At 44.6% G+C, this 26,289-nt stretch overlaps 1 non-coding gene and 1 pseudogene across 1 annotated transcript; both read left to right on the top strand.

The window, feature by feature from the left end:
- Window positions 1-13,662: 13,662 nt before the first annotated feature.
- Window positions 13,663-13,744, top strand: trnas-gcu (transfer RNA serine (anticodon GCU)). The gene has a single exon. It is a non-coding gene; the product is annotated as a tRNA-Ser (tRNA).
- Window positions 13,745-18,343: 4,599 nt separating this feature from the next.
- LOC139257142 (histone H2A type 2-A-like) lies at window positions 18,344-18,728 on the top strand (annotated as a pseudogene).
- The last annotated feature ends 7,561 nt before the right edge of the window (window positions 18,729-26,289 follow it).

The raw sequence follows: 26,289 nt of genomic DNA, 5'->3' as shown, positions 1-26,289 counted from the left end.
AGCAGCGGCCTAACCAACCAATGTCCTTGCTGTCACCAGCAGAGTTACGGACCGAGAGCTGGTAAGTGGGATTAGGTTGGATAATCTTTTGTTGGCTGACGCAGATACGATGGTAAGTACTGCAGGGATTCCAATACGACCAAGTTGATCTCTTGGACTAATTTTGATCGCGTAGATGGAGAGGGATTTTAACAGATTTTTTTCCCACAATTAGCCTGTTTTTTATTCTGCTTTTTTGCTTCTCCCATGCGTTCGCATGGCTCGGGTTGGGGTGGTGTGTATAATTTTTCGGTGCAAGGGGTGTCGAGGTTGTGTGGAACGGACTTATTGGGTTGGGCGTTCTTTATCTTTCCGCCATTGTCATACTTCACAGGTTCATATATACCTTTCAGGGTTGTTGATCAAAGGGCCTTATGGCTCTTCTTCGGCTGGCATGTAAACTATGGGCCGAAGTGGCCACCTTCAGCGCTGTGAATTTCTAGATTTCTATTTACTTTCACAGACCAGACTATTCCTTCACAGAGCCAGACAGCTGCAACACATATTCAGACGGCTCTTTCACAGTTCCAGACTCTACCTTCACAGATTCACAATCTTCCGACACAGTCCCACAATCTACCTTCACAGATCCAGACTTTTCCTGCACCGACCGAGACAGCGGCTCAACAGACCCAGGCAGCTCCCGTACAGAGGAATACTGATCCTACACCGAGTCAGACATTACTGCACAGATCCATACACTCCAGTGCAGACAGGCAAATCGCATACACAGCATCAAAATGCTTGTGTACAGACTCAGACAGTTCCTTTCAGAGACCCCGCATCACATACACAGGAGCAAACATGTCCTCATCAGCCACAGACAATACCAACACATTTCCAGAGAGCATCGACAGAGACACTGACATTTCCTTCGCGAAAGTTGGCAGCTCCTGTACAGAACCAGGCAGGTGCTACACTGAAGCAGGGATTAACAGCACAGGCACAACCTTTACTACGCAGACCCATACAGCTACTTTCAGAGACATAGGGACCTCCGAGACAGATTAATTCCCTCCTACATAGACATAGACAGCTCTACCCTGGCCAAGGCATCACCAACACAGATCCAAGAGCTCCTACACAGATATAAGCAGTTCTTAGACGGGCGCAGACTGTTCCGAGAAAGGACCAGACTGCTCTTTCACCGAGCCACACAGCTCGCTTCGGAGATGCAGACACCTCATTTAAAGATCAAGACAGCACCGGTACTGAATCAAAAAGCTCAATGCAGAACCACACTGACCGAGGGAGTTCAACCACAGACAGACACATTCCAACACAGACGCAGACTCTCCGGCACATACAGAAACAACTCTTGCACAGACCCAGTCAGCTCCAAACCTGACACATGGAGCTGCAACACAAACCCCGACGCTCCTACACAAACCCGGACAACACTTAAACAGACACAGTCAGCTCATAATCTGACACAAGCAGCTGCAATACAGACCCAGACAGCACCTGAAGAGACCCAGAAACTATTACACAGAAACAGAAAGCTCTTACAGTGACCCAGACACTCCTACCTATACTCAGAGAGCTTATCATTGAATCCAATGCATAATGCTGCAGATAACTGAATTAAATAGGCTTACAGCGGACAGCATAGCGTATACTGCCATTCTGACTATTCTGACGATGCTAGCGTTTATGTTCCACTCGAATATTCTGGAGTCTTTCTTGATTTAAATCTATCAGCATAGCATCTATTCCTTTCTACCTCATATGCTTGTATAGCCTCTCCTTAAATGTATCTATACTAGTCGCTTGAACCACTCTTACGCTTTTCAGTTCCACATTCTCATTACTCTTTCCAGAACGAATTTGCTTCTGAATTCTCTATTTGATTTCTGGATTTCTAGATGACTATCTTATATTGGAGGACTCCAGTTATGCTCTTTCCCATATGTGAAAACATTGTCTCTGTAAACACTCTATCAAAATCTTTCATAATGTTATAATAATCTATTAGGTCACCCCTATAGATCAATCTTGAAGAGAAAAGAGACCCAGCTTGTTTATTATTTCCACTTATGAATAACCTCCCATTTCTGGTAGCATCCGTGTAATTCTTCTCTGCACCCTCCCAAGTGCCTCTATATCATCTTTATAATAGGATGACCAGAACTGCATGCAGTACTCTAAGTGTGGTCTAACCGAGGTTCAATACAGGTTTAGCATAACCTTCGTATTTTGCAATGCTATACCACTAGAAATAACCTCCATGCTTAGTTACCTTTATCTTTCCTTGCTAAACTCTGTCACAATTTGTGTGATTTGTGTAATTGTACTCAGAGATCCTATTGTTCCTCTACCACACCGAGAGTCGTTTGCGCCAAGTAATAAGTGACCTCAATATTATTCCCACCAAAATGTAATACCTCACATGTATGTGTGTGGAACTTAATTGAAAATTATATGCCCATTCTGCTTGTTTATTAATGTTGTCCTTAATTTGTTGCAGTCCTCCTCAGTATAAATTTCCGCCAATTTGGTATCATTGCCAAATTTGGAAATTCTGTTTTTAATTCCAAATTCTAAATCGTTAATATAAATTGGGAACAATAGTGGTTCCGACATTGATCCTTTTGGAACACCACTACCCATCTTCTGCCAATATGAATATCTGCCTTTTACCTCCAATCTTGATTTCAGTGTTGAAGATAGCTCGCTCTGCATTCTGCTGCTTATACCCTGACGTTGCTTCGCAGCCTATTATTGGGATTCATAGCGAGGGTCTTTTGAAAATCTAGATACATTACACTTATTGCATGATCAATGTCTACCCTCTCTATAACCTCTTCAAAAATTATGAGTTTGGTCCACAGGACTTTCCCTGTTGAAATCCATGCTGATTATTCATTTTTATACTTTTGGTTTCTAGATGTTCTTCTATTTTCTCCATTAGTAAGGCTTCCATTATTTTCCCTATATAATTGACAATCCTACCCCTTGACCAACGAGCTGGTTAGCGGAGACAAGCAGGGAGTACATCATTTAATTCCCGCCGAAAGCGATTCATCCATTCCTGCTTTCTATTGTGTAATACAGCGACATCAAGTTGTTACACTGTCAGTCTCGGATCAGTCTTTATCTGTTTAAAAGGGTTGCGCTCTCAGTGCTGCTTCATTCAGTGTGTGTTTAAAAAAATGGGACGTGCTAGCTGCCTTGGCTGGGTGGTTAAATCATTGGATTAGGAATGTAATCGAATTGCTTCTGAGTAAGTTCGAGCCCTGTTCACAATGAATCAGTAGCTGTAGGCATTCGCACGTAATCCGCTCTGTTTGGAGGTCATTTGAGGTGCAAGTGTTCTGAATTATTTTGGAGGAAATTTTAGGTCACCTGTTCCGTCACGCTCAGCCAATCATCCACTCGTGCGAGTCCAGAGGATTGGGACATTTTTACAATCCAGCAAAGAACGACTAAAAATATGATTAAAAGAGGGTAGATTATGAATGTTAACTTGAACGAAATATAAAAACAGATAGTAAGAGTTTCTACAGGTATGCAAAAAGGAAAGGTGTGGCTAAAGTAAATGTTCGTCTCCTGGAGGATGAGACTGGGTAATTAATAATCGAGAATAGGGAAATGGCAGAGACTTTGGACAAATATTTTGTTTCAGTTCTCACGGTAGAAGTCAGTAAAAACATCCAAATAGTGGATAATCCATGGGCTATATGAAGGGAGGAACTTAATACTATCATTATCACTAATGACGCAGTATGAGGTAAAATAATGGGACTAACGGCGGACAAGTCCCCTGGAGCTGATGGCTTATATCCTATGGATGCATTGGTTGTATCCACAGGATATAAGCCATCAGGTCCAGGGGTCCTATGGAGGATTGCTTCCACTACCAAAGTGAATTATTTGATGGCTGAGCAGTCCTTTCCGAGAGCCACAGACCCTTTCACAGGTGGGACAGACTTTCGTCAGGGGAAGGGGTCGATAGGGCTGGTTTGCCGCACGCTCCTTCTGCTGCGTGCGCCTGCGCTCTTCATGCTCCTTGCATCGAGCCTCAAAGAGCTCAACGCCCTCCCGGATGGATTTTCTCCACCTCGGGCGATCTGCGGCCAGGGTCTCACAGGTGTCAGTGGTGATGTCGCACTTTACCAGCGAGGCTTTGAGGGTGTCCTTATAACGTTTACGCTGTCCTCCTTTGGCTCGTTTACCATGAAGAAGCTCCGCATAAAGCATCGCTCAGTGATTCTCACATCTGGCGTGCGTACTATGTGGCTTGCCCAGCGAATCTGTTCGAGTGTGGTTAGTGCTTCAATATTGGGATGTTACCCTGGTCGAGGACACTGATGTTGATGCGCCTGTCCTCCCAGGAGATTTGCAGGATCTTGCGGAGACTTCGTTGGTGATATATCTCCAGCGACCTGAGGTGCCTTCTGCTCATCATTCCATGCCTCAGACCCATACAGGAGGGCGGGTATTATTACAGCCCTGTAGACCATGAGTTTGGTGGTAGATTTGAGGGCCTGGTCTTCAAACAGTCTTTTTCGCAGGCGGCCGAAGGCTGCACTGGATCACTGGTGGCGATACTGAATCTCCACATCAATGTCTGCCTTTGTTGATAAGAGGCACCCCCTCATTTCCAAAGGAAATTCTTCCAGTCACACAGCCTTCGTTAAATCAAAAAATATCGAGATTCTGAATCAATTATTTATTTATTTAAAACAAATCAAATTCAATTTTTTTTAATTAAAAATTAAATGTATTTATTTTCTTATGTTGTATAATATATATATATTTGTAAATTGGCTGTCAGTCTGGGCTGGTTTTACGTCGCTCCCTCCTTCCTGCCTGTCTAACACCTGTGACTTCATTAACCGTCTCTGTCCCGCGTGGTCCTGAGCTCCACAGCACAATTGCCTTCAGGGATGATAGAGATCTCACTTTATTCTTTTAAAAGGGAACTGCGGTCAGTCAAGGGTCTTTCTGCATCTGGGTAAAAGAGATGTCCTTGCTGTCCCCGAACATTCTGTATCTGTTTAAAAGGGCTGGTTGTCAGTTCCGGTTCATAATCTTTCCCTTTAAAACGGATTTACTCATAAACCCGGGACATCCTGTATAGTTTGAGAAGGAGTATGATTTCAGCTGCAATGACCGAATTGTTAAACTGTTGTGATCCAATTTACATTGGAGTTGCCTGCGCCTGTGCGGACCCAGATCGCAGTACATCAGTTCATTTACTTAAAATATGCTCATCTTTTCCTAAATCCACTCCTTGATTTTGCTCGCAATATACACAACAACACATTGTATGATGGTGGCAGCGGCCGCGTGGTCTAATTGATTCGACGTCTGACTTCGATTATAACCGCGAACTTATCAACACATTGCAGATTCTTATCTTGCCGCGGTCAATTAACTCGCTGCGTGAAATTTTATATTTGTTGCGATTCTGCCGAAAAAACAACCGTCTCTTCGAGTCACTCACCTGAAGTAAAGGAAGGTTGTTTGCTTTAAGAATCTAATGGCACGTGTTCATCATTGTCGATCTGCATGAACAGGCAGAGCAAGCTGTGAAGTAAACTTTCTTGCACATTATTTCTGTTGGGTTACAAAAAGCAATAGATTGATCGGCTGACGCTTGGTTGTATAACAGACGAGGTGGCCGAGAAATTAAGGCGATGTATGACTAATCAATGTTGTTCTGCACGCAGGGGTTCGAATCCCATCCTCATCGTGTTTGTGCTCAGCTTTGTCTCCCCTGGTCACTTTGTCAATCACATTAACCTCATCGCCGAATTTCCCTTTCACTGACAAGGATGCTGCACTTTGATCATGTCATGTCTCAAATTAATAATACATTCGTCAAATGGATAACATTTGTAGGACTGCGGAGAGCGGGACTTATTCGATAGGTCTCGGAGTGACAGCACAAGCACGATGGACCTAACATCTTTTCTCACTACCGTCAGAATCTGAGAGCTGCACTCTTCACTGTCGGCGGCTCGTTGGTCTCGGGGTATGATTCTCGCTTTGGAATGATCACATTTGAAATGCGACAGGTCTCGGCCAAATACTGAACGAGCCCCGGCATTTTTTATTCAAAGTTCCGCTCCTCACAGCCGCTTGACGTGTGAGAAAACAGAAATATTTCACATTAAAACATGTGATTTTGCGGCGATTGTTCCCACAGCATCCAAATCCCAGAGCAAAGTGAAACTCACACAATTGAGTAAAGTTAAAGTATCTCAAAGGTACTCGGCTCTGTGACTCGTTGGATAACCTAAACCCGTGTTTATTGCCGGCCAAATAAATGATCAGTATATCTTCCTGTCTGTGCGCATCAGCTCTTCTCAATTGGGATAAGCATACATTCAGCGTCAATCTCCACCTCTGCCCTGAATATGAGTGCGTCCTGCTTCTCCAGAGCTGAAAAGATGAGAGAAGCTAGCTTTTGAATTAGTCCCTTGGCTGCCGAATTCAAAGCGGACAGGAAATCAATCCGGGCTGGCAAAGCTGCCTGGTCTGATTAAAAGGCGGTGACACCCTATATTGTAGGCATGTTCTCGTCTTCTGGCCTCAACATTAGGTTCAACGTATCGGATGATAAGCACCGCTCCCATTGTCTGGTAATGGTTCTGCTATTCCCACTAACACCTCCTCTGGACCATCCTTTGTTACGTTATTGCCCGATTACCACCCACTTTGCCTTTCTCCATTGTGCCATGTATTATTTAATCACTCCTGCGTTCCGCTGTATCACAGACGTTCCCATTTGACCTTTCTCGCTGCGTATTATTTCCAGGTGCTATTTTTGTTGAAAAATCTGTATTCTTGAACTTTTTCCTAAAATATCGGAATGATTAGCCGACAGAACGTGAAACCGGGTTCTTCATCCACAGAATCTGCACGACCTGCTGTGTTTCATATATTTATCTGTTTTTATTCATCCTGTTTCCGTGTCTCTTTTAAGGGGATGTGCTGTCTGTCTGGGATCATTCTCTGTCTATCTAAAATGGTGTGCTATCAGCTCTGCATCATTCTGTGTCTGTTTAAATGCGATGTGCTGTCTGTCCCGGAATTCAAATTTCAAATTTCAAAACCTGCCTTGAGAGGGTGCAGGAATTTTAGTTTGTTTGTGTGTTTGTGTAAGCCAGTGTGTGTGCAAACGTGCTGTGCGATCTTACTGTTATGTGAGAAAAATGCATTACATGCAGCTTGAAAGCGTACTGATTTGATTGATCACTCTTTCCTGGACTCTCGGACGGTAGAAGAATCTGCTGTGAGATTTTGCTATTCCACATCTGAAAGAAGGGAAAATACACAAGTTAGAAATATAGCGATTTTATCGAGGGCTTGCGTGTGGGCTGTGTGATGTGATGACATCCTCCATCCTTATTTTCAAATTCAAATCAAATCAAAAAAAATCAAGACAAGACGAGACAAGACAAGACAAGACATGACTGACTGACTGACTTTGTATATATATATTTATATATATATATATGTATATTTATATCCAATCACAACATTTTAATTTCCAAAATAAATGTACTTTTTCTGTTCTGCCTGCACGGGGCTCTATTACATTTGACGTCTTTCACAGCACAAGCAGCTGCTGTCAGATCCAGCAGAAAGACACACGCGACTTTAAAAGATCGCCTTTGTATCCCACAGATTCTCTCGTGTCTTGTCTTCAACCATGGGCTTCCTGTGTTTGGGTATTTATTGACTGCACCTCCTCATTTCCAATGGAATTCTTCCAGTCACACTGCCTTCGTTCAATCAAAAATATATGGATTATGAATCAATTATTTATTTGTTTAAAACAAATCAAATTCAATTCAAAAAAAAAATTACATGTATTTATTTTCTTAAAATATTAAATATATCTATATTTAAAAATTGGCTTTCAGTCTGGGCTGGTTTAACGTCCCTCCCTCCTTCCTGTCTGTTTATCACCTGTGGCTTCAATAACAGTCTCTGCCCCGCGTAGTCCTGAGCCCCACTGCACAATTGCTTTCAGGGATGATAGAAATCTCACTTTATTCTTTTAAAAGGGAACTGCTGTCAGTCCAGGCTCATTCTGCATCTGGGTAAAAGGGATGTCCTTGCAGTACCGGATCATTCTTTGACTGTTTAAACGGGCTGGTTGTCAGTTCCGGTTCATAATCTTTCCCTTTAAAACGGATTGTCTCATAAACCCGGGTCATCCTGTATAGTTTGAGAAGGAGTATGATTTCAGCTGCAATGATCGAATTGTTAAACTGTTGCGTTCCCACTTACATTGGGGTTGCCTGCGCCGGTGCACACCCAGATCGCAGGGCATCTGTTCATTTACTCGAAATATGCTCATCTTTTCCTAAAGCCACTCCTTGAGAATGCAGTTGCCCCGTATTTGCTCCCAATATAACCAACAACACAATAGAGGCTGATGGCAGAGGCCGCTTGGCCTAATGTTTCAGGCGTCTGACTTTGATTATAAGCACGAAGTTATCAGAAGATTTCGGCTTTGAATCTTGCCTCGGTCAATTAGCTGGCTGCCAGAAATGTTATATTCTTTGTTGTGATTCTGCCAAAACATCAACCATCACATCCAGTTACTCAGCAGAAGTAAAGGAAGGCTGCTTGCTTTAACAATCTAATGGCACGTTTTCATCATTGTCGATCTGCATGCACGGGCAGAGCAAGCTGTGAAGTGGACTTTCTTGCACATTATTTATGTTTGGATGCAAAAAGCAGGAGATTGAACGGCTGAGGCTCCGCTGAGTGAGAGATGAAATGGCCGAGAGGTTAAAGCGGTGTACTGCTACTCTACTGTACTCTGACACGGATTTTTTCGAATCCCATCCTCGTCGGTGTTGTATTACAGCTTTGACTCCCCCCCTGCTCCTATTGTCATTCATATTTATCCTCATCACCAAATTCCCCTTTTATTGAAATGGATGCTGTATTTGCTCATGTCATGTCTCAAATTAATAATAAATTCGTCAAAAGGATAACATTTGCAGGACTATAGGGAGGTCGACTAATTAGATAGGTCTCTGAGGGACAGCACAAGTACGAGGGGCCTAATATCTTTTCTCACAACCGTCAGAATCTGAGAGCTACGCTCTTCACTGTGGCGGCTCATTGGTCGAGGCGCATGATTCTCGCTTAGAGATGGTCACATTTGAAATGCGACAGGTCTCAGGCCAAATCCCGGACGAGCCCCGCCATTTTTTACTCGACATGTGAGAAAACAGATATATTTCATGTTAAAACGTGTGATTTTGCGCGGATATTCCCACAGCGTCCAAAACCAAAAGCAAAGTGAAACTCACGCAACTGAGTAAAGTTATAGTATCTCAGACGTACTCGGCTCTGTGACTGGTTGGATAAACTAAACCCGTGTTTGGTTCCAGCCAATAGTTGACCAGTATGTCTTCCTGTCTGTACGCATAAGCTCACCTCACAGGGGATAAGCATACATTCAGCGTCAATCCCTACCTCTACCCTGAATATGAATGTGCCCTGTTTCTCTAGAGCTGACAATATGTGAGAAGCTGGCTTTTGAATTAGTCCATTGACTACCGAATTCCAAGCGGAGAGGATATCAATCCAAGGTGTCCAAGCTGCCTGGCCTGATTAAAAGGCGGTGACACCTTTTATTGTAGGCATGTTATAGTCTTCTGACCTCAACATTATGTTCAACGTATCGGATGATAAGCACCGCTCCCATTGTCTGGTAATGGTTCTGCTATTCCCACTAACACCTCCTCTGGACCATCCTTTATTACGTTATTGCCCGATTACCACCCATATTTTGCCTTACTCCATTGTGCCATATATTATTTAATCGCTCCTGCTTTCCACTGTATCACAGACGTTTCCATTTGACCTTTGTCGCTGCGTATTTTTTTCCAGGCGCTATTTTTGTTGAAAAAATCTGTATTCTTGAACTTTTTCCTAAAATATAGGAATGATTATCCGACAGAACGTGAAACGGGGTTCTTCATTCCCAGAATCTGCACGACCTGCTGAGTTTTACATATTGATCTGTTTTTATTCATTCTGTTTCCGTTTACCTTTTAAGGGGATCTGCTGTCTGTCCGACATCATTCTTTATCTGTTTAAAATGGTGTGCTAACAGTCCCGCCTCATTCTGTGTCTGTTTAAAAGCGATGTTCTGTCTGTCCCGGATTTCAAATTTCAAATTTCAAAAACTGCCTTTGGAGGGTGCAGGAATTTTAGTTTGTTTGTGTGTTTGTGTAAGCCAGAGTGTATTCAAACGTGTGTGCGATCTTACTGTGCATTTCATGTCATGTGAGAAAAATGCATTACTTGCAGCTTGAAGCCATACTGATTTGATTGAACACTCCTTCGTGGACTTTCTGACGGTAGAAGAATCTGCTGTGGGATTTTGCTATTCCACATCTGAAAGAAGGGAAAATACACAAGTTAGAAATATAGCGATTTTAGCCAGGGCTTGTGTGTGGGCTGTGTGACATGTTGACATCCTCCACCCGTATTTTGAAATTCAAATCAAATCAAATCAAGACAAGACAAGACATAACTCACTGACAGACTGTGTTTATACATGTGTATATATATATGTATACATGAATTCAATCTGAAATTTTTAACTTTCACAATAAAAGTGCTTTTTCTGTTCTGTCTGCATTGGCTCTATTACATTTGACCTCTCTCAACAGCACAAGCAGCTGCTGTCAGGTTCAGCTGAAAGACACACGCGACTTTAAAAAATCGCCTTTGTAGCCCATCTTTCATCGTGGCTTGTCTTCCACCATGGGCTTACTGTGTTTGGGTATTTATTGACTGCACCCCTCATTTCCAATGAAATTCTTCTGCTCACACAGCCTTCGTTCTATCAAAAAAGATATCCAGCTAACGATTCAATCATTTATTTATTTCAAACAAATCAAATTCAATTACTTTAAAATAAAATTTAAATGTATTTATTTTCTTAAAATGTCAAATATATATATGTTCCAGTGTGGGCTGGTTTTACGTCCCTCCCTCCCTCCTTCCTGCCAGTCGATTTCCTGTGGCTTCAATAACCGTCTCTGGCCCGCGGGGTCCTGAGCCCCACTGCACATTTGCCTTCAGGGATGATAGAAATCTCACTTTATTCTTTTCAAAGGGAACTGCTGTCAGTGAAGGGTCATTCTGCATCTGGGTAAAAGGGATATCCTTGCTGTCCCGGATCATTCTGTGTCTGCTTCAACGGGCTGGTTGTCAGTTCCGATTCATAATCTTTCCCTTTTTCTCATAAACCCGGGACATCCTGTATAGTTTAAGAAGGTGTTTGACTTCAGCTGCAATGACCGAATTGTTAAACTGTTGTGTTCCAATTTGCATTGGGGTTGCCTGCGCCGGTGCGCACCTAGATCGCAGTACATCAGTTCACTCACTCGAAATATGCTCATCTTTTCCTAAATCCACTCCTTGATGTTGCAGTTGCCCCGAGTTTTCTCCCAAAATACCCAACAACACAATGCATTCTGTTGGCAGAGGTCGCGTGGCCTGAAGGATGAAGCGTCTGTCTTCGATTAAAACCGCGAAATTATCAAAAGATTGCAAGTTTGACTTTTGCCGCGGTCAACTGAGCTCGCTGCGTGAAATGCTGCGTTGTTTGTTTTGATTCTGGCGAGAAACCAACCGTCTCTTCCATTTATTTTTTAATCACTCCCGCGTTCCACTGGATCACAGATGTTCCCATTTGACCGTTCTCGCTGCGTATTTTTCCAGGCGCTATTTTTGTTGAAAACATCTGTAATCTTTAACTTTTTCCTAAAATATCGGAATGATTATCCGACATTACGTGAAAACGGATTCTTCCTCCACAATATCTGCACGACCTGCCGAGTTTTACATATTTATCTGCTTTTATTCATTCTATTTCCGTGTCCCTTTTAAGGGGATGTGCTGTCTGCCCTAGATCATTCTCTGTCTGTTTAAAATGGTGTGCTATCAGGCCCTCATCAGTCTGTGTCTGTTTAAAAGGGATGTGCTGTCTGTCCCGGATTTCTAATTTCAAAGTTAAATACCTGCCTTTGGAGGTTAAGGAATTTTAGTTTGTTTGTGTGTTTGTGTAAGCTAGAGTGTGTGCAAACGTGCTGTGCGATCTTACTTTCATGTGAGGAAAATGCATTATATGCAACTTGAAACAGTACTGATTTGATTGAACACTCCTTCGTGGACTCTCTGACGGTAGAAGAATCTGCTGTGGGATTTTGATATTCCACATTTGAAAGAAGGGAAAATACACAAGTTAGAAATATAGCGATTTTAGGCAGGGCTTGCGTGTGGGCTGTGTGACATGATGACATCCTCCATCCTTATTTTCAAATTCAAATCAAATTAAACCAAGGCAAGACATGACTGACTTTGTTTATACATGTATATATATATGTGTGTATTTATATATAATCCCAAATTTTTAACTCCAAAATAAATATGCTTTTTCTGTTCTGCCTGCGCTAGGCTCTATTACATTTGACCTCTTTCACAGCACAAGCAGCTGCTGTCAGATCCAGCAGAGACACACACGCGACTTTAAAAGATCGCCCTTGGAGCCCACATCTTCCCTCATGGCTTGTCTGCCACCATGGGCTTATGTGATTGGGTATTTATTGACTGCACCCCTCATTTCCAATGGAATGCTTCTCGTCACACAGCCTTCGTTCAATCAAAAAATACATAGATTATGAATCAATTATTTATTTACTTAAAAAAACTCAAATTAAATTTTTTTTAAATACAATTTCTAATGCATTTATTTTCTTAAAATATTAAATATTTAAGACTGGGCTGGTTTTACGTCCCTCCCTCCTTCCTGCCTGTATCACCTGTGGCTTCAATAACAGTCTCTGCCCCGCGTGGTACTGAGCCCCACTACACAATTGCCTTCAGGGATGATCGAAATCTCACTTTATTCTTTTAAAGGGAACTGCTGTCAGTCAAGGGTTATTCTGCATCTGGGTAAAAGGATGTCCTTGCAGTCCGGGATCATTCTGTGTCTGTTTAAATGGGCCGGTTGTCAGTTCCGGTTCATAATCTTTCCCTTTAAAACGGATTTTCTCATAAACCCGGGTCATCCTGTATTGTTTGAGAAGGAGTATGATTTCAGCTGCAATGACCGAATTGTTAAACTGTGTGTCCCAATTTACATTGGGCTTGCCTGCGCCGGTGCGCACCCAGATCGCAGTGCATCTGTTCATTCACTCGAAAAATGCTCATCTTTTCCTAAATCCACTCCTTGATATTGCAGTTGCCCCGAATTTGCTCACAATATACACAACAACACAAGAGCTGATGCTGGTAGAGGCCGTGTGGCCTAATGGATAAGGCGTCTGACTTCGATTCTCACTGCAAATTTATCCGAAAATTGCAGGTTCGAGTCCTGCCGTGGTCAACTTAGCTCGCTACGTGAAATTTTATATTCTTTGTTGTGATTCTGCCGAGAAACCAACCATCTCTTCCAGTCACTCACCTGAAGTCATGGAAGGCTGTTTGCTGAAAGAATCTCATGGCATGTTTTCATCATTGTCGATCTGCATGCACGGGCAGAGCAAGCTCTGAAGTGGAATTTCTTGCACTTTATTTCTGTTTGGATACAAAAGGCAGGATATTGAATGGCTGACGATCTGTTAAAGCAGTGACGAGGTGGTCGGGAGGTTAAGGCGATGGACTGCTAATTCATTGTTCTCTGCACGCATGGGTTCGAATCCCATTCTCGTCGTCGTTGTCTTAAAGCTTTGACCTTGCTGGTCGGTTTGTCATTCACATTTAACCTCATCCCGAAATTCCCCTTTTACTTGCAAGGATGCTGTACTTTGCTCATATCATGTCTCAAATTAATAATATATTCGTCAAAAGGATAACATATGTAGGACTGTCGAGAGGGGGACTAGTTAGATAGTTCACTGAGGGACAGCACAAGCACGATGGGCCTAATATCTTTTCTCACTACCGTCAGAATCTGAGAGCTACACTTTTTACTTTCGGCGGCTCTTTGGTCCAGGGGCATGATTCTTGCTTGGAGATGATCACATTTGATATGTGAGAGGTTCGCGGACGAGCACAGCCATTTTTTACTCAAAGTTCCATTACTCACAGCCGGTCGACATGTGAGAAAACAGGCACATTTCGTATTTAAACGTGTGATTTTGCGCCGATGTTCCCACAGCGTCCAAATCTAAGAGCAAAGATTTAATTCCCTTCCCACTGAATACTGCGGAGAGATTTGGTCACCTTGGTAACGGAATGGTCATTCTGTCATCACTTTCTAAACAATAGCACACAAGACAATGGGTCATCAATAAATGGTAAATGAATTAAACACTCTGCAATTACATTGTAATTAATAGGAAATGAAATGCTGGATAATAACTGGTGCAGAAAGTAGCTTATCTCTCGCAAAGATTAAGAATGATTTGTTTTGTGTACACACACACACGCACATAGCACCGAATCTGTGTGCAGTCTCTTCAGTTGTTCTACTTAACCTGGTGCAATTTATTTCTTAGGACTTTAGGAACTTGCGGGAACCAATCCGGCGATGTTGGCTGTGTCAGTGTCTCAAGAGGTTGCGCGCCGTTGCTCCTCCCACTACTCGGGGGAATGGGGCAGCTATTTAAAGGGACAGGGACTCTCTTTTCTCTGCCGATTTATACTTAAAGGAACAATCCAGTTTATCTCAGAGTGTCGGCGGACTTCACTAACCGGGCTCCCATTAACATTTGCTCCCTTCTGTATTGTCCTGTGATTGTAAAGCTGTCTATTCGATTGACTTGAGCCTTTCTAAAATTGCACATTGTTTTTATTATCCATTTGACATGCTTGTTTAATTTGGAAAAATTTCATAATTGTGCAGTGTGATGAAGGTTTTGTTTAAAGGTGGAGTAAAATGTGTTTCAAAATATTCTTTCCAACCCTCCGTCAACCCCCCACATTTTAGAACACTCTGCAATACAGACTGGGATTTTCACAAGTTCGGTCCTTGGTCTGGACTGTTAGTTGATCTCAGCCAAGGCAGCAGTTCAGGGGTTATAATTGTCCTCAGTACCATTGGGTTAATATGAGTAAAAATTAGCCACTAACCTTGCTCTTGATACTGATCCAGTGACATCAATTGGGAGGTTTGTGGATGTCATTTGGTGGTAGGATTGGATTCGGCTTTGATGCCGACCACAGTGGAAATCCTGCTGACACACACTGAGTCGACTGATGGTGAAGCACCAGAGGTTAACAAATTTCTGTTGGAATTGCACCCAGCCAGATTCAGCACTTCCTGGAGAAAGTAACTCGCAGTTGATTTTAGACAGTAAGGATGGAGGGAGAGTGTCTAGAATAAGGCTTTTACATCTTTGGAGGGACAGGAGGGGACAGAATGTCCAACAGAATCTAGATTTGTCTATTCTGAATTATATCCTGTACTTAAAGGAACAACTTTTGTAACCTACATTTGCATGGTATTAGAATGGGAGAATCTGCAGCTTGGTAACTCAAACCAAACATCACTTCAAGATTTGAGAGATTCACCAGATTCATTAGGATCATGTTATCATCAGCCTTTGGAAAAACACCAATCACAGCGGTGACAAACAGTATATATGTTCTGTGCGTGGATAGAACTTCAATCATTCGTCAACCTCTGAGACTCGTGTGCCCAGCTGACTAAACACTGTAAATGTGGGGAATGTGGAAATGGATGCAGATATGCTTTCAGTGGAAACACATCAGGGAGAGGCCATTTACCAGCTGAGTGTGGAAAGAGATTCAGTCTCTCATCTCACCAACTGACATTCGAGGACTTAGATAACAGACTTTCTCCTGTGAATATCGAGCTGTGTTATTGGGCCATGATGTTTTTACTTGTCCATCTCGTTGACTGTAAACCTTTGCCAATTAGTTGATGTGATCGGTTTACTTGTAGATATTTAACAAAATACATTTACTGAGTGGATTCAAATTTAAATTGAAACCATCTTTGCAGGAGTGATACTCTATTCACACATTGAAGCTGAGAGAGATGCTGTGGACACACGAAAATTCCAGTATCTGTAAGTAATTAAAAGACTGGATTTTGTGTTTAGTGATCCTGGGCGTGTTAGCTACCCCTACCCTGGACATCAAGCACTCTGGACGGTATGGGGAACTGTGACTTGTCCTGAGAGTAACCAAAGGTCTGAGAACTGATACAATCTTGAGTTAGAAAGGAATAAAGGCGCAAAATGAAGCAGTCGATAACAAGACATCAATTTGTCTCCTCTTATCATGGAGACATCAAGTATCGACACACTGTGTTATTTGAAATATCAAAATAGTAAACTCCAGCCCAGTTTTATGGGTGGTTAACATCAGCAGAAAAAATCCCAACTCTCAGAATGAACACGATTCAGTCAGGATGTGATTAACAACAGTAATAACAGTAGAACCCAACCCCTGCAGTCACTTGCGAACTCGCAATTCAAATGACTGTGTAAATCCCTTCACACACTTCCCCAGTGTGAACTCGCTTGAGTTTCAGCAGATCAGATGACTGAGTGAAACCTTGCCCATACACAGAGCAGGTGAATGGTCTCTCCCCAGTTTGACTGTGATGATGGATTTCTTGATCAGACGGGGAACTGAATCCCTTCCCACAGTCTCCACATTTCCATGATTTCTCCATGGAGCAGGTGTCCTTGTGTCTCTCCAGGTTGGACGATCAGTTGAAGTTTCGTCCACACACAGAACACGTGTAGCTTCTCTCCACTGTGAATGGTGCGATGTTTTTCAGGCTGTGTAACTGGTTGAAGCTCTTTCCATAGTCAGTGCACTGGAACTTTCTCACGCGGAAAGGGTATGTGTGTCTCGGTGGTTTTACAGTCACACTGATGTTTGAAATATTTTCCCAAATACAGAACTAAAAAATGTTTCTCCTTCCACATTCAAAGGAAGATGGTATTCATAATTTCCAGTTTACATGGTTGGGTAAGTACGCAAAGTGAGAATAAAATAAATGAGCTGCTGATTTTCTCTGCTGATCACTGGGCCTTTTGTGCTGGAACAATAGTTTGAACCCGGGCTGGCCCAATAGGATGTGCCTGGGTGACCCAATAGGGTGAGCCCGGTCTGGCCCAATAGTGTGAGCCCGGGCTGACCCAAGGAGATGAGACTGTGTTGGTCCATTAGGGTGAGATTGGGCTGGCCCTATAGGGTTAGCGTGGGCTGGTCTGAACCAATAGCGTGAGGCGTGCTGGCCCAGGGTCACCAGAAAACTATCAGAACAACAAGGCTCCCTCTCAGGGGCCACTGAGCTGGACATAAACATGTGACCAATCAAATTGACAGACTTCCTGAAGCACCGCCCACCCTTTGTCCCTGCACACACGCACCACCTCTCTGAAACAGCTGCACAAACCCATCTCCCTGCAGACTCAATTTACTGTAATTATTTACTGAAGAAGTGTGTGGGGACCTTTGAAGTTCCAGCTGTAGATTTAGTTTTAAATTCTCAGATAACTGATTTTACTGTCCGGTTCTTCCTTTTCCCGCCCTAAACTACAAACACGGTCCCTGGTCGCCCTTTCCCTTTGCTCTCAGACCTGTTTATTTACAGCGCCTGCCGAAGAATTAGAAACTTGTTTTAGGATGAGTCTCAGACTTTAGCCAGCTCGTTCTCTCTCACGCCCTTTTCAATTTAAAAGAAAATTCGACTTAGGAGTCAAACCGTTTATTAACCTTCGAGTCGGAGTGTAACAACCCAGAATGGGAGTTCTTACAGAGACCAGAAGCGGGGCATTTTGAACACTCTGTCCCTCTTCCCTTTTCACAGAAGGACTCCCAGTTCTGGTCTCACTGCTGCCTGTGCGGGGGATCGATCGATAATCTATGTAATCCAACTTTTACAACGATTGAGCTGGAATGTGTCCCGTTACAGAATAAGTGGGGAGTGATTCCTCCCATTACATATAGTTTGAAACTGAACCCGAATTTAAACCTGATTGTAACAGCCTGGAATTTGCAAGTGAAATGTGGATTAAGACAAAGGGAAACAAAAAGTTTTTGGAAATATTTGGCTAATGGGGAAGTTACTAACATAATCCGCAATTTTAACAATTATTGGCGGGATTTTTGACTTTCTAAATCCTTCGAACAATGACAGTTCAGAACAGTCATTTCCGCCCAGGTTTCTTTGGTGGGCTAAACAGGCTGCGATTGGTCATCCGAAAGGACCAATGAAATTCACCACAGAGCGACCAATCACTAGTTCGCTCGCTGCATTCCTCCAGAAGGTATAAGGCAGATGTGGGAGGAGTTTCTCAATCTTTCCATGAACGTGTAGATTGTGGAAATGTCTCGAAGATGAAAAACCGGCGGTAAAGCTCGGGCCTGGGCAAAGTCTCGCTACTCCCGGGTAGGACTGCAGTTCCCTGTGGGCCGTGTTCACAGGCTCCTGCGGAAGGGGAACTACGATGAGCGTGTGGGTGCCGGTGCCGGTCTACATGGCTGCTGTGCTCGAGTATCTGACCGCTGAAATCCTGGAGCTGGCCGGCAACGCGTTCCGCGACAACAAGAAGACCCGAACCATCCCCAGACACCTGCAGCTGGCCATCCGCAACGACCAGGAGCTCAACAAGCTGCTGGGAAAGGTGACCATCGCTCAGAGCGGGATGCTGCCTGATATACAGGCTGTGCTGCTGCCCAAGGAAACCACCAGTGTGTCCAAGAGCAAGTAAAGCGGACAGGATTTAATCTAATAAATCAAAGGCTCTTTTCCGAGCCACCCACAGTATAAATGTAAGGGCAGGTTAATGCTCTATGGATCACAATCATCCCAGATCTAAATTAACTTTGAATCTCTGCAATTAACCGGTTAGTTTCCTGATCAGAAATGACCCTCAGATATTGTTGCGTATAAACTGGTCACCGCCAACAGACAGTGCAACAGGTTTGCTGTTATAAAATCCTGCTGTAAGGTACCATAAATCATTTCTGGCCTGCGAGGCGGCAAACTTACCCCGATTGCGATGGCCGGTAGGTCTGCGACTGAAAAAGGTGAAGTGCATCTTCCTAGCTCCAGAAGTAGAATTCCTGGGGATGAGGGTAGCAGCAGTCGGGATCATACCTACTGTGTCCAAAACGGAAGCAATCCAGAGAGCATCCAGACGCCGTAACACGACGGAGTTGCATTCATTCCTGGGGCTCCTGAATTATTTTGGTCACTTTCTTCCCAAATTGAGCAGGCTGTTAGAGCCGCGACACGTGCTCCTGTACAAAGGTTGTGAATGGGTCTGGGGGGGGCGGACAGCAAGGAAAGGGCTTCTAATTGAGCACAAAATTTGTTATGCTCCAACAATATGTTAACGATATATGACCCATGTAAGAAACTTGATTTAACATGCGATGCGGTTCTATGGGGTCAGGTATGTGTTGCAGCATGTGAATGCCAATGCTCAGTTACAGCCGGTAGCTTATGCCTCCAGAAGTCTTTCCCAGGCAGAACGGGGCTACGGGATGTTAGAAAAGTAAGCGCTTGAATGGATATATGGTGTAAAAAAAATGACCCAGTACCTGTTTGGCAGGAAGTTTGAGCTGGAGACTGATCACAAACCCCGAACGTCCCTTTTGGCTGACAACAAGGCCATAAATGCAAATGCATTGGCCCCCATACAGACGGGCCACTCACGTTAGCCGCCGATGAATACACAATTCAGCACAGACCGGGCACTGAAAACTGCACCGATGCACTTCGCAGGCTCCCACTAGCCACCACCGAGAGGCGAACTGAGCATGCTGCTGAGATGGTCATGGCTGTTGAAGTTTTCGACAGCGAAGGCTCACCTGTGACAGCCTGTCAGATCAAAATCTGGACAAATAGAGACCCACTACTGTCTTTAGTCAAGAAATGTTTCCTAAATGGGGACTGGGCAGCCACGTACGGGGCATTCCCTGAGGAATTCAAACGATTTCACAGACGCAAGGATCAACTCTCGATTCAGGCCGATTGCCTACTGTGGGGAAACGCCTACTTCAAATGGATCGAGTGTGACATTCTCAATTCAAGCACATCCTCCGCCAAGGTAGAAAGTCAACGTGCAATGTTCGCTACCCATGGTCGACCGGACGACTTGGTCAGCGACAATGGCCCGAGCTTTACAAGCATTGAATTCCAGGTCTTCATGGCAGGAAATGGTATCAACCATGTCAGAACGGCCTGAAATGGTCAGGTGGAACGAGCAGTGCAGATAATCACACAGGGGATGCTCAGAATCCAAGGGGGTTCCCTACAAAGCCGCTAATCATGCCTCCTGTTGGCCAATAGATCCCGACCACACTCGCTCACAGGGGTTCCTCTCGCAGAGCTGCTAATGAAAAGGACAGTCTAAACCAGGTTATCCATTATACACCCCACCATGAATGAAATTGTTGAGAGCAGGCGCCAGTCACAATGTGACTACCATGACGGGAATGCGAGGGCGCGATGTATTGACTCTGTCTTTGTCTTCAACGACGCTGCAGGGCTTAAATAACTTGCAGGCTCTGTGATTGCCCAAAGAGAGAAATCGGATTCTGATAGTTCAACTTACCAATGCACAAATCTGCCGCAAACACGTCGATTAAACAAAAAGGGAATTCAGCAACCCCATAGAAGAAGCAGAGGAAGAACACGATATAGGGTTCACTCCTCCACAGGTGAGCGAACATCGGAACCAAGCCGAGGAGAGCCCAGTGACTGTGCGCAGTCCGGACGGGCCTGAGGCACGGCAAACAGCAGACACTCAGGCCAACGCCCAACAACTGGATCCCCAACTCAAGCGCTCTACAAGGCAGCGTAAACCACCAGAGAGACTTAACCAATGATCCCAATAAGACTTTGGGGAGAGGTGATGCCATGTATTCAACTGTCATTGTAACCCATGTATAAACTGACCTAAGTTGGACCCCGTGAGAACATTGACCATAAGGGGGTGCATTTGTGGGAGACGCTCCTAACCTGGACTTCCAGGTATAAAAGGGGAAGCTCCACCCATTATCATCAGTTCAGTGCTAGCTAATAAATGTTACTGGCCACAGAGTGACTTCTCTCAAGTATGGGCCTCCTGTGCATTTATACTATATAGTAAGGACATATTAGACAGAGTGTTCAAACTGCCCTGGTTATGTTCTATATAAGAACTCCCATTCTGGATTGTTATCCTGCGGGGAGTGTCGGGTTAATAAACGAACTGACGCAACTGGAATTGAAAAATAAATTTGATAAGTACTTGCGAGAGAGAATGTGTGACTGAAATCTGAGTCTCAGCCCCTAAACATGCTTTTAATTCGGCAGGCGGTTTATATGAACAGGTCTGAGAGTGAAGCTGCTTATCTGATAATTCAAAACTAAATCTACAGCTGGAACTCCAAAGGTTCTCACACAATTGTTCAGGAAATAATTAGTGATTTAAGTTCAAAGGGAGATGCGTTTGTGCAGCTCTTTCAGAGAAATTGTGGGTGGCTCTTAAAAGAGCAGTTGTGTTTGGGTTTGATCTCTCAGGACAGCGCGCAGTTTTACTTCGAGCTGGTGGACTTGGTCACCGCCTTTGTCCCTTCCGACACGGCTTGCTTGGCCAGCTCCCCGGGCAGCAGCAGGCGCACGGCGGTCTGGATCTCCGGGGAGCTGATGGTGCGGCGCTTGTTGTAATGGGCCAGGCGGGAAGCCTCACCCGCGATGCGCTCCAAAATATCGTTCACAACCGAGTTCATGATGTCAATGGCCTTGGAGGAGATGCCAGTGTCGGGGTGAACTTTGTAGATGTAGATGGAGTAACTCTCCTTCCTCCACCTTCTGCGCTCCTTGCAGCCCTTCGGTGATGTTTTCTTGATTACTTTCTTGGTGGTAACTGTTTCCCGGGCGGGGAGCGGGCTCAGCGACCGCCATCTTGGTCAGGGCGGGTCTCACGGCGATTGTGTATTCCTTTGTGCAGGGACACCGTGTGGGCGGGGCTTCAGGGTGTATGTCAGTTTGATTTGTCACATGTTTGTGCCCAGGTCAGTGACCCCAGAAAGAGAGCCTTGCTCTGCTGATTGTTGTCTGGTGACCCTGGGCCTGGGCTCATCCTATTGGTCCAACCCTGGCTCACCCTATTGGGCCATCCCATGCTCATCCTATTGGGCCATCCAAAGCTCACCCTATTCATCATCAGCATAGGCAGTCGCTCGAAATCGAGGAGGTCTTGATCCAACTCTAAAAGTGAGTTCTCAGGTGACTGAACAGTCCAATACGGGAATTACAGTCTCTTTCCCAGTTGGGATGGACGGTGGTTGAAGGAAAGGGTGTGTGGGACTGGTTTGCTGCACGCTCCTCCCCCTGCCTGTGCTATATTTCTGCATGCTCTCGGCGATGAGACTCGAGGTGCTCAATGCCCTCCCGGATGCACTTCCTCCACTTCGGGTAGTCTTCGGCCAGGAACTCCCAGGTGCCGATGGGGATGTTGCACTTTATCAGACGGCTTTGAGGGTGTCCTTGAAACGCTTCCTCTGCCCACCTTACGAACGCGTGCCATGTAGGAGTTCCGACTAGAGCATTTGCTTTGGGATTCTTCTGTCAGGCTTGTGAACAATGCGGCCCGCACAGCGGAACTGGTCGAGTGTGGTCAGTGCTTCAATACTGGGGATATTGGCCTGGTCAAGGACGCTAACGTTGGTGCATCTGTCCTCCCAGGGGATTTGCAGGATCTTGTGAAGACATGGTTGATGGTATTTCTCCAGCAATTTGAGTTGAAAGCTTTCAGCAAGCACATGGTCTTCAGGACTGTGTAATACACCCCCTCTGTAAGGCTCAGAGATGTGGACGTTATACAGAAGACATCGCACCCTATTGGGCCAGCACTGATACACCCTATTGGGACACCCCGGCCTCACCCTCTCAGGCCTGCCCAGGCTCACCCCATTGAGCCAGCACATGCTCACCCTATTGGGCTAGCCCAGCCTCACCCTATCGAGCCAATCCAGGTTCGCACTATCGGGCCAGCACAGATTCACACTTTCGGGCCAGCACAATCTCACAATATTGGGCCAGCACAGGCTCATCCCATTGGGCTATCACAATCTCACCCTATCGGGCCAGCACAGGTTCACACTATCGGCCAGCACAGGCTCACCCTATTATGCTAACCCGGCCTCACCCTATCGAGCCAATCCATGCTCGCACTATCGGGCCAGCACAGGCTCACACTTTTGGGCCAGCACAGTCTAACTCTATTGGGCCAGCACAGTCTCACCCTATCGGGCCAGCACAGTCTCACACTATCGGGCCAGCATAGTCTCACTCTATCAGGCCAGCACAGTCTCACCCTATTGGCCCAGCCCAGGCTCACCCTATCGGGCCGGCACAGTCTCACCCGATCGGCCCAGCACAGTTTTACACTATCGGGCAGCACAGTCTCACCCGATCGGCCCAGCACAGTTTTACACTATCGGGCCAGCACAGGCTCACACTATCGGGCAGCACAGGCTCATCCTATTGGGCCAGGCCAGGCTCAGCCTATCGGGCAACACAGTCTCACCCTATTGGGCCAGCACAAAAGACCCAGTGGCCAGCAGAGAAAATCAGCATCTCATTGATTTTATTCTCACTTTGCACACAGCTTGTGCACGTCTGAACCCAAACATGTAAGGTGGAAATGATCAACATCCTCGGCATTTGAATGTTGAAGCAGGAATGATTGTCTGTTCTCTCTGTGGGACAATATTTCCAACATCTGGGAAAGCACCACGACACACAAACATCTGCGTGAGATTGTTCCAGTGCACTAGAAAGAGCTTCAACCAGTTACACAGCCTGAAAAAACTTCGCACCATTCACAGCGGAGAAAAGCTACACGTGTCGTGTGTGTGGAGAAATCTTCAACTGATCGTCCAAACTGGAGAGACACAAGGACACCCACACCATGGAGAAACCGTGGGAATGTGGAGACTGTGGGGAGGGATTCAGCTCCCCGTCTGATCCAGAAATTCATTGTCACAGTCGCACCGGGAAGAGGCCATTCACCTGCTCCGTGTGTGGGTAGGGTTTCACTCCATCATCTGCTGAAACACCAGCGATTTCACACTGGGGAAGTGTGGGAAGAGATTAATTCAGTTATCTGAATTGCGAGTTCACAAATAACTGCAGGTGTTTGGTTCTACTTTTATTACTGCTGTTAATCACAGTATGACTGAATCATGTTTGTTCTCTAAGTTGGGATTTGTTTCTGCTGATGTAAATCATTCTGAAAACTGGGCTGGAGTTAAATATTTTGATATTTAAAATTACACAATGTGTCAATATTTGATATCTCTGTGATAAGAGGCGACTATTGATGTCGTGTTACCGACTGCTCCATTTGGGGCATTTTCTCCTTTCTAACTCTCGATTGTTTCCATTCTCATTCCTTTGATTACTCTCAGGGACAGGTCCCAGTTCCACACACCTTCCAGAGCACCACTCATTGCCTTGGTGTCCAGGTTAGGGATAGCTAACACGTCCGGGATCACTGAACACAAAATTCAGTCTGTTAATCACTTTCAGTGACAGGACTAAGCATGTGCCTACAGCAGTTGTTGATATAAGCGACTGTATCTCTTTCCACTCTCAGCTGGTAAACGGCCTCTCCCTGATGTGTTTTCACCCGACGCACATCTCCATCTATTCCCACTGTCCCCACATTTACAGTGTTGAGTCAGCTGGGCACACGAGTCTCAAAGGCTAGACGATTGGTTGAAGGTGCATCCACACACAGAACATATGGCCTGTGTCTCCCCGCTGTGATTGGTGTTTTTCCAAAGGCTGATGATAAGGTGATCCTGATGAATCCGATGATTCCCTCAAATCTTGACGTGATGGTTGATTTGAGATTCCAAGCTGCAGATCCTCCTCTTCTCATACCCTGCGAATGGAGGTTACAAAAGTTGTTACTTTAAGTACAGGATATAAATTTCCGCTGTGATAGGCATCAGAGCCGAGTTCAATCCTTCCCTCAAGTGACATCCACACACGTCCATGTTGATGTCACTGGATCCGTATCAAAAGCAAGGGCACTGTATAATTTTTACATATATTTAGCCCAGTGGTAGTGAGGAGAATTAGAACCCCTGAACTGCTGCTTTGACTGAGAACAACTTACAGCCCAGATCAAGGACCCAACTTGGGACCTTCCCAGTCATTATTGCAGAGTCTTCTAAAATTTGTGGGGTTGGGGGAGGGTTAGAAAGAATATTTTCAAACAAACTTAAATCCACCTTTAAACAAAACCTTCGTCGCAATGCAAAATTCTGAAATCCTTTCAAATATAAAAGCAAATCAAATGGATCATCAAAAACAACTGAAACATTATAGAAAGGCTCAAGTCACTGAAAATAATTGGCTTTACAATCACTGCACAGTACAGAAGGGAGCGACTGTTAATGGGAACTCGGCTTGTCAAGTCCTCCGACATTGCGAGATAAACTGGACTGTTCTTTTAAGTATAATTAGGTAGATAAAATGAAGTCCCTGTCCCATTAAATATCTGCTCCATTCCCCCATGCAGCAGGAGGAGCAATTGCGTGCGGTATCTTTATATCCTGATGCAGCAAGACCGAATAAAACATATTGGATCAGCTTAAGTACAACAAATGAAAAGTGTGCACACAAAGTCTTTGCCACATATACATGTGTAAGTGTGTGTGTGTGTAAACTAAACACATCACTCTTATTGTTTGCTCGTGAATTCCACAGAGATAAGCTATTATCCTCGCCAGTTATTTTTCAGCATTTATTTCCTATTATTTATGATGTAATTGCAGAGTGTTTAATCCCTTTACCATTTATTGATGATCCATTGTCCTGTGTGCCCTTGTTTAGAAATTGATGTCACAATGACGATTCCGTTACCAAGGTGACCGTCTGTCCGCAGTTTTCAGTGGTAAGGGGATTAAATCACACCGAGGGTAATGAGCAGCCACCCACCAGTCTCTGCACTTTATTGTCCATTGATCACCTTACCATTATATAGAAGCTCCTAGATTTTCTTCCAGTGTGGATGACTTGTGTAAGTGATGTGGAAAATGAAATTGACGGGGGAAAAGAGGAGTTGGGGGAGTGGTTTGGATAGCAGGGTGAAAGAGGAGTTGGGCTGAGGGTTTGACAGAAATGTGGTGGTAGAGGAGTTGGGGTGAGGGGTTTGGAGAGTAGGGGCGAAAGAGTAGTTGGGGAGGGGTAGTTGGAGAGTAGAGGTGAAGGAGCGGTATGAGTCAGGGGTATTTACTACACATTAATTGCCTTTGTTGAACTAT

This window comes from Pristiophorus japonicus, unplaced genomic scaffold (assembly GCF_044704955.1).
Source record: "Pristiophorus japonicus isolate sPriJap1 unplaced genomic scaffold, sPriJap1.hap1 HAP1_SCAFFOLD_81, whole genome shotgun sequence".
NCBI lineage: Eukaryota > Metazoa > Chordata > Chondrichthyes > Pristiophoridae > Pristiophorus > Pristiophorus japonicus.
Note: the sequence above shows the minus strand (reverse complement) of the source record. Positions and strands in the feature narration are given on the sequence as shown.